The sequence below is a fragment of the Elgaria multicarinata genome, chromosome 7, assembly GCF_023053635.1.
Source record: "Elgaria multicarinata webbii isolate HBS135686 ecotype San Diego chromosome 7, rElgMul1.1.pri, whole genome shotgun sequence".
NCBI classification, from domain to species: Eukaryota; Metazoa; Chordata; class Lepidosauria; order Squamata; family Anguidae; genus Elgaria; species Elgaria multicarinata.
In genome coordinates, this window is record NC_086177.1 from 17,716,195 (window position 1) to 17,733,243 (window position 17,049).

Consider the following 17,049-nt stretch of genomic DNA (forward strand, 5'->3'; position numbering starts at 1 on the left):
TCCCTTGGCCATTGGTGCACTCCTGCACACACGGCCGCTTTAACTGAAAAGAAAATGGCAGACGCGACGGGGCTTCCCTGGGCCCCGTCACGCCTCAGTTGTGGACAGGGCCTACAGGCTGCGCTACTTCTAGCGTGGCCTGGCCCCTCCTTACTACCGGATATGGTGGTAGGCTTAGCAAGGCCCTCAGTCTCAACTCCCTCCCGGTCTAGACTAAGGCTAGACTGGGCTTTATCATGGGTCGAACCCCGGGATTGTCCCTGTGCATCCACATAACACACAGGGGATCCCAGGATCAGGGAGGGATGATCCCTCCCTTGCCCTGGGATCTTGCCCTCCCCTTTGGGCCCGCTTTTTCCACAGTCCTGAGCTGAACCCAAGACCGCGGACCGTGTCTCCCATTGCTATGTTTATTGCCTATGTTTAAACTTACTCATCAAGTGCAGAAAGCAAGGAATTCTAATTCTAAGAAAGATATTATGGCATCACGGTTTCCATTTATTTCCTACATTAAAGCCCTTCAAACATTTGATCAAATTCCAACTATGTATTAGTTGCCTATATTTTTCTGACTGATGGCACACAAAATAACACCCAGTCACAGACACTCCTTTTATAATCTGTATTACTTGTTTTTGAATTCTTTCATTATATATTGAGCTCCTACTTAGCCTGTTTTACTATAAATGTTCCACAAGCATATGACTAAGAATCATAATGAGTGAATTTCTTTGTTTCTTTAGTGATCTTGTTATATTACTACACATGTTCTTTTTTGTTGCCTTTATTTTTTTTAACTTTACTTCAAAATAAAACAAAAATAAAAATTTCATGATTAAAAGAAGAAATAAAAAGGGAGACCACCTTGTAAGTACTGCTTAAGCACTAAAAAAAGGATTAATTGTGAAATTCAAGCAGATTTTTTTAAAAAACAACAACTGGAAGTCATTAAAGAGCTTAATTTTAGCTCATCAGAAGCAAATGCTTGGCTACATCTTCAATCCTAATAGCTATAGAAAAAGTTAAGCAAGTTATTGAGCTCCAGACAAGTAGAATACTAGATTACAATACACTGTGGAGGAAGGCAAAGAACAATGTTCCTTTTTTAAAGTGTTTTTTTTTTTTATCATCCTTGCAGCAATTAGGCCTGGGCTTACTTTTACTGGCACATATCAGCACTTTTATTTGGAATCAAAATCCTATGGCTTTCTTACTGAAAAAAGAAGAAGAAGCTGGGCTTTAGGAGGTTTAAGGCTTTTATTCCCTATCTAGTGAAGGCTGATCTTTACGAACAGCAGCTTTATCTTAAAATTGCTCAACAATGACAAAGGGTTTAAGATTGACTGCCAGCCTTAGATGTGTGCAAAGGGATACAAATACAGAATTTGCACATAGGTTAAAAAAGAGAAGTTACAACTTCAAGCCTACAGAGACGGGCTAAAACCGGACATCAGAGTAAACTACGTTAATGGCTATGTTACGTTAATAACTATCAACCAGCAGAAGTAATGACAACTTCTCTGCAGACATAAAGTTTCTAATAGAATAGGAGATGCTGCCAAATTGTACCACACTTTCATTCCTTGCAACTTATGTGCGTTTGGTTTCTGGTGGCGCTCTGACAGAAACACAGTCCTACTTTATCAGTATCTGGGGCCGTCCCTACCATTAGGCAGAGTGAAACGAGTTCCTCAGGTGGCAGTTGCTGGGAGCCAGCGGCAAAGCTCTCGAGCTGTTCTGCCTGTGCCCCCCAGCCATTTGCCTTGAGTGCAATTGTTCCTAGTAGAAAGGCAGGGTTCAAAACAACAACAGCAACCCTAAATTATCCTCTTGGAGGACTGTGTGTGTGTCCATAGCCTGTCTTGCACCCCTAAACTAGCTTGCTGCCCTTGAATGTGGGTGGAGGTATTATTAGGGTTGAGGTAACAGTCGACTGTCAATCCAGTCGGCTTCTGCCTATGAAATGGAGGGCAGGGATGCCCTTTGCTCCAAGCCACAAAATGTTTTGGATCAGTCCTGCTAGTGCATCAGGTGCATCTTCAGAGACCTTGAGCAAACTGTGGGATACTGAGGTTGTGTCTGGAGATGATCCACAGCGTCCGAGTCTCAGCCATGTGCCTGGGGGGGTCTGCAGCATGTTATAGAATTGATGATGTCCAACATGGGGTCAATTATTATTATTATTATTATTATTATTATTATTATTATTATTATTATTATTTATATAGCACCATCAATGTACATGGGGGCTGTACAGAGTAAAACAATAAGTAGCAAGACCCTGCCGCATAGGCTTACATTCTAATAAAATCATAATAAAACAATAAGGAGGGGAAGAGAATGCACCAAACAGGCAGTATAAAAGTGGAATAGGCTGAACTGAAGAAGAGAGGCTTCCTTGGATTTCTCTTGCCTCAAAACAACATTTGCATGGGCAAGAACGACATTCAGAGTAGTGGCCCAAAGTGTCTGGGCACTTCCTTCCTACAACCCCACTATTCTGATCACTCAGAACAAGCCAAAATGTTTTAATAAGTCTTCCGGACAAACTCTTACTTGGTTATTACTTTAATTTAGGGTGACCGTATGAAAAGGAGGACAGGGCTCCTGTATCTTCAACAGAAACTTCAATAAGACTCAGAACAGATGACAAGTTTGCTCCTTCATAGATATGCACCAGGGCTGTTCTGGACACAATTTCACAGCCTGGAGTAGTTTATGTAATCTGTGGTGGACTACAACAACCGGACTAAGGTTTTAGCTGACAGGAATTACTTTATGCTGTGACCCACCAAAACATCTCAGATTGGAACTCCACCATCTATCTATCTATCATCCATCCATCCATCTATCTGTAAGGATGGGCATTATATGGGTACGCAGAGCTGCACAGAGTTTTCAGAATAAATTTCCAAAGGATTGTGCTGTAAATATATTATGCATTTAAAAATGTTATCCCCTACTTTAGTCTCTCACAGTGGATTCTGTAGGTAGATCATATTTAGGGCATGAAATAATAATTTTAAAGAACAGTGAAAAAGCTAAAGTAATCCCATGTTACCATACAGTAACGAAATAATGGCAGAATATCTAGCAGGCATCTACAATAACATTCAGGCAGTGGAGCGAGTTCTGTATATGAATGCTGACTATGCAATAAAAGTTTGTTCTCTGGAGAATCTTGCTTGCCCCTGGGAATGGTTAATGAAGACATAGACGCATGCACACACAAATACATAGGGCAGTGCTGCATGAATGGTGTGATTCCCAAGTGGATGCCCGCTCGAATGGTTGCCCGAAAAGTTTTTCCTTCCCAATAACTACATTGCAACGACATGGTAGAATGATCTTTCTGCTTATCCTGATGAAGGCTATAAAGACCTTTATTTCATACTATAAAATGTTGTGCATTATTTCTCTAATCTGAATACATCCATATGTGAATATCCCATTTCTTCCTTTTTTAGTTTAGAAAAAAAGATTCCAATTTGTTTCACAGCTTAGTTTATTATCTTCCTTATTCTGTGTTCTTATAACTCCCGTATCGTTGAAGCACCAAGCATTTTCTTTCAAATAAAATCTTTTTTCCGTGTAGGGTAAAATAGAAGTACTTCAATTCTTTTGAGGGGAAATGCTGACAGTCTGTACCCAAAGAGAGTAACAGCACAATCCTATATATGTCTACACTGAAGTAAGACCCGCTGAGTTCAGTGGGACTTACTGCCATGTAAGCATGTAAAAGATTGCAGCTTAATGACGCCTATGGGCAATGAATCCATAGTGGGCCTCTGTATATATGTTATTTGAGGTGTAAATTGTTCTTACATAAACTGTAATTTTACTTTTGGCTCATGTTTTCCTGCATCCAAACACTGCAGTTCACAAGTCTATATTTATGCCTCCAGCAGTTTGGGCTGATTTATTTTCATGTGCAAGTACAGTTTGCACAAAAAACTCCAAACTCCATTAGCCCCAGAAAATAAATATGCCTAGAAACACAGACTGGCGAAAATTCCAGGTAAGGATCAGAAGCATGCGAGGTGGTTCTGCACAATTTGTGACCTACCAAGCTGAACAGAGCTCATCAGACATGTGCTTTGGCCTGTCGGGTGCCTGACCACCATTCTGTGCTCAGCTTTTATGGTCTTAGCCAGGCAGCAAAACTAGGCCACTGATCACATCTCTTGTGGGTGCATCATATTTATTTTCATTTATTGCTCACATTTATACATCCTCTTTTCTGCAAGAACTCAGTGGAGCCTACATGATTCTCCTTCCCATTTTGTCTTCCTAACAACCTTGTGAGGTAGGATAGGTTGAGAGAGAATGAACAAGATGAGCTACGTGGTTGAGTGGAGATTGGAACCCAGGTCCTCCCAGTCAGGGGCCAAGCATAACATTGGGCAGCCCAGTATACATTTGCAACAATGTGACCACAAACTATGTATAAATAGACCAATTAATTTTAAAGCCTTATTTTTTCTGGCATTTTCATTGCAAAATCTTGAATGATCTTGTACAAAAGTCCATTTCTGTTCCCACTTCCAGTCCAAAATTCTAACCACTAAACAAAGGATGAGGATACTTCAGCCCATGGTAGTTTCCCACCCAGCCCCCTACCTTCTTTCCCCAGCCTAATTCCCTCCCCCAGACATCCCATCAGTAGCTTATATCTAGGGATGTAAATCAGCAAAATTTGAGCTCACTAAAGTACTCTGAATTCAATATCAAAGCTTGTTCCAACTCAAGTCTGTATTAGATTGTGAGCTTCGTTTCTTTTGTTTTTTTCCTTTCCTCATGGGTTTCTTTTCACATCCGAATTTCCATATGCATTTTTCCAAATGTACACATCAATTGTGTACACCTTTCTGAAATATCCTCAATTTCAAATGTATGTATTTCTGAAATGTACACCATCTTCTCCCATGATTGGACTCGATGGCTTTATAGGCCCCTTCCCACTCTACTATTCTATGATTCTGTGAAAGAATATTTGTTTTTGAAATGTACTCATTTTGAAATGAAAGCCTGCTGCCAATTGCATATTTTTGGGTATGTGAATCATATTGCAAACTTGGAAATATACAGACTTTGACTTCAGACTGTGTTTGATCCAGCGGGTGCAAATTGGTAAAATCCTGATCAAAAATGAACTGAAATGGATTTATTCTACATCCTTACTTATCTCTTTCTGAGATTTCAGCAGGAAGCAGTCAGTCTTGCCTGTTCCCACCCACTTTTCCCTTCTCTTCCTTGGTTGACTGCTTCTACCTTATTTCCTGTGCCATCTAGGGAAAATGAGAAAAACATCCTGTAGCCTAGTGCCTCAGATGGGAAGCTTCCTGCCTCAGGCATTCACCTGCAGGGAGCTTGGTTATTTCCCCCCAAGAAAGAGTCTAAGGCCGTAGCTAGACCTAAGGTTTATCCCAGGATCATCATCCCGGGTTCGTCCCTGCCTGAGCGCTGGATGCCCTGTGTGGCACTTAGATGAACAGGTTTGACCCCAGGACAATCCTGGGATAAACCTTAGGTCTAGCTAGGGCCATAGCCAGAAGAGAGAGAAGGATGAGGCATCAACATACACACTTGTCTGTCCAGTTTTGCAATGAGGGTGTGATAGTATCATCCCCACAATGCAGTGAGCGTTCTTTATTTATTTGCCTATCTTCTCCCTAACCCATCTTTAATTATATGTTTTGATTTAACTTGGCAATAAAGCCAACTAAAGGCAGTTGACAATGATGGCACTTTGAAATGGGAAATAATGGCCCAAAGGCTTGCCAGGTGTCTAGGATGTATTGCATTAGGCAGAGAGGATCTATAACCCTTGAAAGTTGTTTGGGCATAACTTGTGAAAGCTACCTGGATATGAATTGTGCCATCTACTCCTGAAAGATGTCACTGTGGTATTGGCTCCTTGAGTGAGAAGCCCCCCTTCCCTGACCAACGTTTTAAGGACGATTAAAATTTGGCTATTAGATCACATCAATATGTCAGGTGGAAAAAAATCCATTACTCCAGCTAACTGGGCAAGGACTGTTAGGCATATTCTATCATGCAAAGCAACAGGCTGCAATTGATTTATTATGGACTCTTCAAGGCTTCTGATGTGCAATTGTAACTAACAAGGCCTCAAACTTTTAATATCATCTAGTCAGCTGCAGCTTTGCAATATCCAAGGTTTCACCTTCCTATCAGAGCTGCAATGTGCATAAGATTGGTGGATTTTGCTTGAAATCAGGGGACATATCAGTGTCCCCTGCAATGGTTTGTTATCATTTTGACTCAATCCAAAGAAAGGCATGCTTAAGTTCCATTGAAATCAATAGAACAAATTGGTTGTAACTCATTTGCCTTCTGTCAGTTTTAGTAGAACTTTAACTGTCAGTAGCTTTTTCTAGATTGGGCCATGTATGTACACCTAGAAAGCAAAAACATGCCTCATAAGAGAAGGGATTGCAGAAGACTGAATTAGTCTCAAATGCCATGCATTCTGTTCCAAGGGTGGCAAAAAGCGTTCAGAATTTTTCCAAATTAGTGGCAGAATGCCAGCAATAAAATTAGATATGCAAAACTGAATTTTCTCATTTTTCCCACCTTCACTTCATTCTATCCCATTTCCATTTCAATATGCAATTTTTAAAAATCTTCATTTTTGGTTCAGAGAACTGCATCACAAAATTTTGTGAAGTGCGAATATTGCATACATTGAGTTGGGAAATGCGAATCAGATATGTTCTTAGTGAAATTTGAACTGAGTGAAATTCTATCACATCCCTATCAGACAGGGATTAAAAAACTTCAGATAAATAATAATAATAATAATAATTATAATAATAATAATAATAATAATAATTTCTTACCCTCCTCTCCATTCTGATCGAGGTGGGGATCAACAATAAGTATAAAATACGTAAAATATTGATTAAAAACTTAGTATACATAGTTAAAACTTCCTTTAAAACATACTAAAGCCATACTAAAAGCATCCTAAAATTCCACTGGATAGGCATTCTGGAAGAGATAAGTTTTCATAGCTTTCTTAAATGCTAAAAGACTGTTAAGTTGATGAATCTCCTCCGGCAGGCCATTCCACAGTCTTGGGAGCAGCAGAGGAAAAGGTCCTCTAGGTTATACCTGTCAGATATTTGTGGCATCTTTCCATGTAATGTTAGTAGATCTGAAGCATGACAGAACATCCTAATTTATCTCAGCTGATTTGGGTACCCACTATCAGCTCTACCTGCAAGGATGTGGCAGTGCAAAACATAGCGGTGCCCACAGCACATTTTTTTTTTTTTGCCACATGTACAACAAACAGGCAGTCACCTCCCATTCAGTAATACGATCCCCAGCTATGTGAAATATTGTGATATACGCACTACCATACAATAAACTGTTGCTGCACAGCTTGGAAGGAGGGGTAGACGAGGACAAGAATAAGATTCCAAAGAGATTTATTTTCTACCTGAACATCAGTAACTTATTTATTTTCAAAGTTGAGAATTGGCATCACAAAGAGACTTCCTGCTAAGCTGCTGAAGAATTATAATTTCTCTTCTCATTGAATGCCTTTCAGACAATTGCCCATTTCGCTGCGTTTACTACTAGTCTGAACAATATTCCTGCCTAGGCTTGCTGCTGTATTTCCCAGATGAAAATGTAAATGTTAGTGTAATATCAGAAAATGCAGGTAGTATTGATCAAAGCTCACTGATAAAACAGACTGTTGAATGTTTGCAAGAGTCCAGATTGTGAGATAATAGCAATATATGAATTTTATTGAAAGCAGAAAAAAACCTGACATTTACTATTGGCCTTTTTCTTAAGAGAGAATAAAGCATTATTTAAATCACCTTTATCAATGCTTTGCAAACTTTTTTTCTAATGGGGTTTACCAAGATATAAACTGCCTTTTGCTCATCCCAGCATACATTCCAGCATTGAAGATTTTTATCTGGTTCTGTTAAAGTACCTTTATATAGTATTGCTGTCTCACTTGTTGTCTTTGTTGTTGGGTTTTAGTTCCTTTGGCGTCTTTGGCCTTAGCTACACCTACCTGTTAGTCCGCAACAGAGGGGTCAAGATCTCATGATGATTTTATCACGAGATCCCTCCTCTGTTTACATGTGGCACACAATGACCTCAGAGGCAGAGGCGTCACGCCCACCATTTTTCATTTTCTTAAAGAGCCAGCAGCGCACGAGTGCATGTGCGCAAAACTTTTTTTAAAAAAAAAAAAACTGCTCACCCCACCCCACCCCCCACAGGCGCAGTGCTCCTGAGGAGCCCTGCACCCCATGAGTGGGTCCCAGCTCCTCACGAGTAACCGTGAGGAGCCGGGACAAACTATGATGCCCAGCCACACATTCTGCAGTCTCAGGCTGAGCCCAAGACCGTGGAAAAAATGGGCCTAAAGGGGAGTGCGAGATCCAAGGGTAAGGGAGGGATCATCCCTCCCTGATCCTGGGTTCCCCTGTGCGTCATGTGGACGCACAGGGACGATCCCGGGGATCGCCCCGGGATTTCACCCCGTCTAACTACGGCCTTTGTCTGGTGCGTGTATTTGCATGTGCAGGCTCCTGTATGAGTCTGTCTGAAATGCTACTGTATGTGTTTACATTTACATGTGATGTGCTGCTAATTAGGGATATCAGTTTCAATTTCTCTCAATTTCTCATTTTTCTCCTCTTAAATCTTACTCTCAAACTCTGAGAACTGTGGGTTTTTAAAAAAAGTTTGCATAAAAATGCATAAGCACTTTTGCTTAACAGACACAATTTTTACAAGTTTTTTTCCTAACATAATGTATATTTCAAAATTAGTTTCTCTGATAAACACATTCTTTTTGCATTTTTTTCTAAATTGGAGAACTCAATTAAAATTGAGAAAAATGCAATTTTCAAGGGATAACTGAATTTCAGTTCGTATAGTGGGTCGAAAGTGCAAAATTAGGTAAACTCATATTGCAAGGTGAACTCATATTGCAAGGTGAACATTCTCCCCATCCTTAGCTGCTGTGCATGCTTGCGCATGACATGTGCTTTTGTATATTTGCATGGGATGGGCTGCTGCATGTGTTGGCATGTAACCTGCTGTGTGTGTTTGCACTAGTGATGCATAGCTGTCATTTTATGTTGGCTGCTTTTAACGGTTTTATATGCTGCTTCCAAATATTATAAGGCCTTTTAGTCTGTTACCTGTTTGCTATATTTAGGGATGTTGGAGAAATTCACAGTGGATTCAAATGAGATTGGGTTTCTGTGAATTCAACCTGTAGATTCCACAGCAGACTGGCTTTTTCCGAGTCAGGAGGATTCTGCAGTCCTGCACACTTTTTTTTTTTTTTTAAAAAAAACTTTTGGGGGTATGTGTGCAAATGTGCAGTTGCGCAAGTGTGCATTTGCAAATGAATGAAATTCTCATACAAAAACATCTGATTCCATCAATGAACGGACAACAGAATGAAAGATGCCTGATAATATGTGAAATACAACAGAATGGATTTAACAAAATCCTCTCAACCCCAGTAGCCTTTCTAGATTATTGGATTGTAACTTCATTGGTTCTTTCATTTGTGTTTTTAAAGTTGTTCACCACTTCATATAATTTTTTCAGAAAGGTGGAATATGATGATGTTGATGATGGTATTTGCATATGATGTGCTACTGAGAAGAATTAAGTGTCTTTCCTTCCTGTATCCATTCAGATCCCAAACCCCTCCCTCCCACCTGTACAATGTACTCCTACATGATACACACATCCCTTTCTTCCTATACACTAATGTGGCTACTGTCACTGCTCGGGCAATGGCAAACAAGAGGGAGGAAGAAGGTGAGAGTAGTCTTCTCATCCCCACTTCCTGCACACACCTAAACTCTGGCACCAGGTGTGGTCCTATCTAAATATAAGTAGATCGAGGACATTTCGTTTTCTGTGATGCCAATGAAATCATATAGCTAAGGAGAAAAACCACCAGCTGCTTCCATTGCTGCTGAATCCAACCACCACATGAGAGGACAGGAGAGAAGGAGGAGGGCATATAGGCTTGTTGGTGGGAAAGAAGGGGTAGAAGTTTGTGAAGGGTGAGATTACACCTTTCACCCCACCCCAGTTGCAACTCGTTTTGGATTGGGTCAGATTGTCTTGGGCCATAGCTAGACCTAAGGTTTATCCCTGGATCGTCCAGGGGTCAAACCTGTTCATCTAGGTGACACACAGGGGATCCAGTGCTCAGGCAGGAGCAAACCTTGGATGATCCCGGGATAAACCTTAGGTCTAGCTGTGGCCTTGGAATAAGCTGCACTATTTTCCATTTTGGGTTGGAATAGCTTGACTTATTCCAAGCCAATCTTGAGGGAGCTTTCCTATGACTAGTGTAAACAAAAATGTGCGGATTTCTCCTGCTGATGTCCTAAAATGTTTGATATTTACTCATTTTTTGACTCTGACACTCACAAGGTTGGGGTGACCATTGTAAAACTTAAAGTCTTTGTGGCTCCTCAAGCACTCTTGACTCTTCTGTATTCATACTGATAAATGTACCACAATATAGTGATCCTGGACATTAATTTATTATGTAATAATTCATATCTAGGTGCTGTTGCAGCCATTGACCTTCAGCCTTGTGTATAACACATTAAATGGGACTTACTGCATAATATCACCCACATTATTGTGATTCATGGCTTAACCATAACACCATGCAACTGCCTGATACGTGGGAGGAACCCTAATAATATTGTCACTATGACACAGTAAATAATCACACATTCAAGGATAAATCCAATACCTCGCAAAAATGCCTGCTTACAACTTGCTCATAAGACTTGGAATAGAGGCCTGGTTCTATTCAAGTCAATGGGAACTTAACTGTAGACATAGGGTTACTGGCTGAGCCAAAATAAATAAATAAAATGGCCTAGCCTCTTCCTATACCCTTAGAAATCAAGTGAAGGTTTTAATTATGGAATTCACTACCACAAGATGTAGTGATGGCAACCAATTTGGATGGCTTTAAAAGCGGGTTGGATAAATTCCTGGAGGAGAAGGCTATCAATGGCTACTAGCCCTGATGGTTATGTGCTACCTCTAGTATCTGAGGAAGTAAGCCTGTGTGTACCAGTCGCTGTGGAACATGGGTGGGAGGGTGCTATTGTGCCATGTCCTGCTTTGTTAATCCCTGGTTGACAGCTGGTTGGCCACTGTGTGAACAGAGTGCTGGACTAGATGGACCCTCAGTCTGATCCAGTATGGCTTTTCTTATGTTTTTAATGTCAAACAAATAAGTATTCTCAACTGCTGTGTGGAGGAAGGGGCAGGAGCTGATGGTTGCAGCCCCCTTTGTCCCCAGTTCATTCAAAGGGAGAAAGTGTGCATTTTGAAGGGGGAAAGTGCACTTTTCTGTGTGCATTTTTCAAATAATAAACCTGACAAAATGGTGACTCATTGAGGGGTTGGACAGCCATTCGCTAAGTGCCCCCCGGACCACCTGGTGGCTCATCTAGGGAGCCAAACAGGAGTGGCCCGCCAGTGGAGCTTCAGCGAGTGGCACGCAGTGCCAACAGAGGTGAGTCCAGCCATCCCTGCATGTAATGAAACACTGGAAGGGTTAGGTTTTTAGCAGAGTATTTTCCATATCCCCGTCTTCTGCCTATGCAAAATGATAATTGGATCAACATGCTCTTCCAAATGTATTTTAAAGCTGAAAACACTTTCCCTTTGTTTTTGTTTCCCGTACAATCTAATCCAAAATTGTTTACAACGACCAGAAATATTAAATATCCATGAGAGCTTAATGCAACACAAATTAGTTTCAAAGCTTGTGGTATCTATGAGCTGACAGGTGTGTTTTTATTTCAATTTTGTTTTTGTTTTTTAAATGAGACAGTTTCAGACTATCTATTTGTACTGCTAACAACACACACGAACCACACATAAATATTTTATAGAAGGAGGAAGTAAGAAGCTGAGAGATTGTGGGGCACCATCCAGCAGGAACATCTTATGAGCAAACCTCAATAAAACAAATAGGAGATCCCCAAAAATACATCTGCGTGATTGGGAACAAGAAAAACATGGGGTTATAAAAAACTGTAGTGTATTGTGGTACACATGTAAATGTCAGTCATTAGATGCAGTGGTAGGCAAGTTGTGGCTCTCCAGATGTTTTAGCCTATGACTTACAACAGCCCTGGCCAGCTTAGCCAATAGTGCAGGATCATGGAAATTGTAGGCCAAAACATCTGGAGGACCACAACTTGCCCACTGCTACATTAGAGGGAAGGGATTCAAATACAAAAGAAATGTGGTTGGTGTGTGTGTGTGTGTGTGTGTGTGTGTGTGTGTACATGAAAAAATCTAGTCACAGTTCAGCCATTGTTGTGTACAAAATGGAAATCCAGCATGCATTGAGGGGCTCTAATGCACTCTAATGCACACATAAAGCTCTGCATGAACAGATGCTTCCCACTTTGGGGAGAAATTCAAAGCACACATCCTCATATACTTGGATGTAGGTGTGAGTAAGTTGAACCCCATTGATGACATGGAAATTGGAGGGTGAATTTTGACATAGCACTAGATATACTGCATGTATATCCCACCTTTTTTCCTCCAAGGAACCCAAGGCATAATTCTTCTCCTCTCCATTTTATCCTCACAAAACAACCCTGTGAGGCAGGTAGGGCTGAGATCTATGACTGGCCCAAAGCTACCCAGTGAGCTTCCATGGCTGAGTGGGGACTAAAACCCGGATCTTCCCAGTCCAACTCCACACTGGCTCTTTTAAAATGCATGTTAACATGTATGTTTTGAGAGAAAGTGCATATAAAAACCCACATTTAAACACATGTTTATATATCACAGATAAATGCAGAAAAGAAATGGAGCAAACACATGCAAAAGCGACACAGACTGGGAACAGAGTGAACTACCCAGAGGAGTGAACTGCCCAGAGAGCTTCGGCTGTGGGGAGGTATATAAATGTAATAAATAAATCCAGACATTAATCTCAAAATGATTCCCACTCATATCCATTGGAGTTATTTCCCTGTAAGCACACTCAGCACTATGGTGCCAAACTACACTTTCTTCCATGCAAATGAGTGAGGTTTACCTCAAAGTAAATGTATTTAGGATTGGGGTGATAGACCAATGTAGAGCTGGTATCACATAGCAGAGAGAGAGCCAGGAAATCCCCAGTTCCAAGTAGGCATGTATGAGAATTCAGTTTTGCTCGCAAAACATGTGAGTGTGCCCATTTCAAAGCTCTGAATATGAGCACAAAAATGTGACTGCCAAAAATATTTGCAAATTGTCAAACACGTGCACACGTCCATCTTGTTCCCAATTCCTGTTCGATTTGCACAAATTTCATCATGTGCACAAATTTTCTCAGTAGAATGAATCAGTGCTGCTTTAGTCTATAAGAGAAATTCATGTAAATTAGGAAATCTGTGCAGAGGCAGGGAGATTTGTGCAAATTTCCCATTCGATCGCTGCTCAATTTACACAAATTTCCTATTCATGAAAGGCAAGCAGCGATCGCAAATGTGAATGGGAATTGGGCCACGAGATGACTAGGGAGACAATGTTTGGAGAATCCTAGAGATTTTGAATATCGCTAGTTCCCCCATCCCTAGTTCAAGCCTCAGCTCAGCTAGCCATAGACAAGTGGCTATGTCTCAACTTCAACTCTCCATTGGGATAAAAATACCGGCTTACCTCGCAAGGCTTTTGTAAGAATTATTGAGATAATGAATGTGCTCTAAAATGAATACACGCAGATACCTGATTGGGTCTGAGCTAGCGGTGGCTGACCAAGAAAGAGATCTGGGGGTTGTGGTGGACAGCTCAATGAAAATGTAATAAAGGCTAGCTGCATGTTAGGTATAATTAGGAAGGGAATTGAGAATAAAACTGCCAATACCATATGACTTTATAAAAACCTATAGTGCGACTATGCTTAGAATACTGTGTACAGTTCTGGTTACCACACCTAAAAAAAGATATTGTAGAGCTGGAAAAAGTGCAGAAAAGGGCAACTAAAATGATTAAGGGGCTGGAGCATCTCCTCTATGAGGGAAAGTCACAAAAGCTGGGATTATTCAGCTTGGGGGAAAAAGAGGATAAGGGGAGACCTGATAGAGCCATTTCCCCCCTTTCTCATAATACTAGAACCCGGGATCATCCCATGAAGCTGATTGGTGGAGGTTCAGGACAGATAAAAGGAAGTACTTCTTCACACAGCACATAGTTATACTATGGAATTCATAACCACAAAATGTAGTGGTGGCCAACAATTTGGATGGCTTTAAAAGGTGGTTGGATAAAATAATGGAGGTGACGGCTATCAATGACTACTAGTCCTGATGGCTATGTGCTACCTCCAGTATCAGAGGCAGTAAGCCTATATAGACCAGTTGCTGGGGAACATGGATGAGAGTGTGCTGTTGCATTTGTGTCTTGCTTTTGGTTTCCTGGTCAACAGCTGGTTGGCCACTGTGTGAACAGATGGACCCTTTGTCTGATCCAGTATGACTCTTCTTATGTTCTAATGTTTTTATACAATAAATACGTCTCAGAGACATAAAAGATAGCCAATACTAGGAAATGAGCAGTGCTTAAAGATGAGTATAGGTGTGTAGTTACATTAAGAGATGTAGATAACAATGTTGTTGGATTCTCACTATATCATACAATGAGTGTGCTGCTATATAAAAATATGATTATTTACTCCCATCTATGAAAATATTCTGTGGTTTGAGTCATTCTTACAGGCAAAATAGTACATTTTACCAGGAGATCCATGGTGCTCTTTTGAAAAGTCTCAATTAACTTTTGCATTGTCTTGTGGCTATTCTATCTACAAAGACATCATCACTTCATTGATGACTGAAGATAATGGAGAATAAAAGCTTTAAATTAAATATGTTCTCCAGATATGTAAAGCATGCATAATCCAAATTCCATTAGAGAGAGAAAATCCTTGTAAGATTTAAAAGCTGATCCAAGGTCTAAATCATCAATGAAAAGAATCATATTAGAAAAATGTAAATCTGTCAAAGCAGTTTTCTTCATTTCAATGAATAACCTTTTACACAAAGTTTTTCCCCTTTTAGAAAGTCTTAAATAATTGTCTATTACAGTGTAGACTGAAATGTCTTATGAATTATAAAAGAGACTGAGGATGAATCGAAGAATTACTAAGTCATCTGCAAACTCCAAAGTTGGAGCGTAATCCAACTATAGTTAAGCTCTTTTATATACCATTCATATTAATGGGAGAGGTTTAAACTAATGCTTAAACTATTCTATTAGAGTCTTAAAAGTGCTTATCTTGGGCCTTGGTTTGTTGAAGTAATGTGGACACCTTTAATTAGATCTTATGATGCTCTGGCAATCAAAGATGTATGCATATCAAATGATGTCTGTACACTGTAGTATATGTACTCGCCAGGGCACTGAGGAGTCTTGAAATCAAGTTCTATGAGGAACCGTTAAAAGCGTTCTGTATGTCTAGCCTGGAGAACAGAAGATTAAGGGGAGACAAGATAGAAGTCCTCAAATGTCTGAAGGGATGTCATAACACAATTTGGACAGACTTAGAACCCATTCCAAGGAAGTACATTTTGACTAAAAAAAAATAGGAGACTCTTCCTAGCTGTTTGACAGTGGAACAAACTCTTCTTTGAGGTGATGGCTCTTCTTTGCTGGAAGTATTTAATAGGGATGTGCTCCACTCCGATTAGAATCGGAGAATCAGAAGCGAATTGGCCTGCTCCGCCTTGCCCAGAGGCAGAGTAGAAGTGGACCGCAGACCCTTAGAAGCAAGGCGAAGAGAAGCGGCCATAGGCAGAGCGCTTCTCTTTTCGCAGCGCGATCCGATCGCCATTTTGGAAAATTTCGCCCATAGGATTGCATTGCAGAAAAGAATAGGGGATAATAGTGTTGTTTTTTAAGCCATCTTTCTGAAACTTCTTGTGCTTAGAGAGTCGTGGCTGGGGGTCATTTTGAGCCTACTCTCAGCTCTCTGCATGGTGCAGTTCGCTTGCTATAATTTTTGGAAAAATCGGGTAAAAAAACCGGGACAGAGGGTAAACCGGTGGGTTTGGGTTTTTTTTGTGTGTGTTTTTTGGTAGCGATGACAGGCACATTCAACTCCCAATCCTGTTGAGAATTGATCACCTCATGAAGCATCCTCCAATCCCAGCATTGGAGGTGGGACTAAGGCCATGTACATTGATGGTGCTATATAAATAAATAATAATAATAATAATAATAATAATGAGAGCTTTCTGCTTTCAGCCTCTTTGTGGGGTTGTCGTTTGTGGGGAGAGGAGTTTGTTATAGGTGCTGCTGCTGTGTTTGTTGGAGGAGATAGATTAGTATTTAGCTTGGCTTATGTGTGTGTTTGTTTGCTTCTTTCTTACTTTTTGCTTAGTTTGCTCTGTGTTTTTCCCTTACTTTGATTTAATATAAACTTTATTTTTAAATATTGGAGTGTTTGTTTGATTGGTTGGTTGGTTCCCCCCTTCCCCCTCTTAACCTGACTGTGTTCTTCCTTCTTTCTTCTATATAAAAAAAAATACAAAAAAATACAAAAAAAAAATTCTCTCTCTCTCTCTCTGTGTGTGTGTGTGTGTGTGTGTGTGTGTGTGTGTGTGTGTGTTACTTGGACTGTGTGTGTGACTGTGTTATTGTGTGAGTGTGCTGTGTGCACTGCTTGTGAAGTGCAACAGCCACAGATTGAGCATTTCAAATCCTGTTTGGGCAAAGCATACACACTTCGTGTCCCATTTTCCTAAATACATATTATTAGTAGTATTAGTATTAGTATTATATTATTATACATATTATTATTAGTATTAGTATTATATTACTATACATATTGCCGCACTTCCTTGTGCCCCCAGAAATGTCTGCTGCCTGCTTGCCTTCCCTCCCTCCTCCCCTGCCCGCCTCGCAGGGATGGTTTGTGTCTGTCTTGCTTTGACTCAGGGGATAAGTCCATCCTGCGCTCACTTAGACTTTTTGAAGTTGCAAATC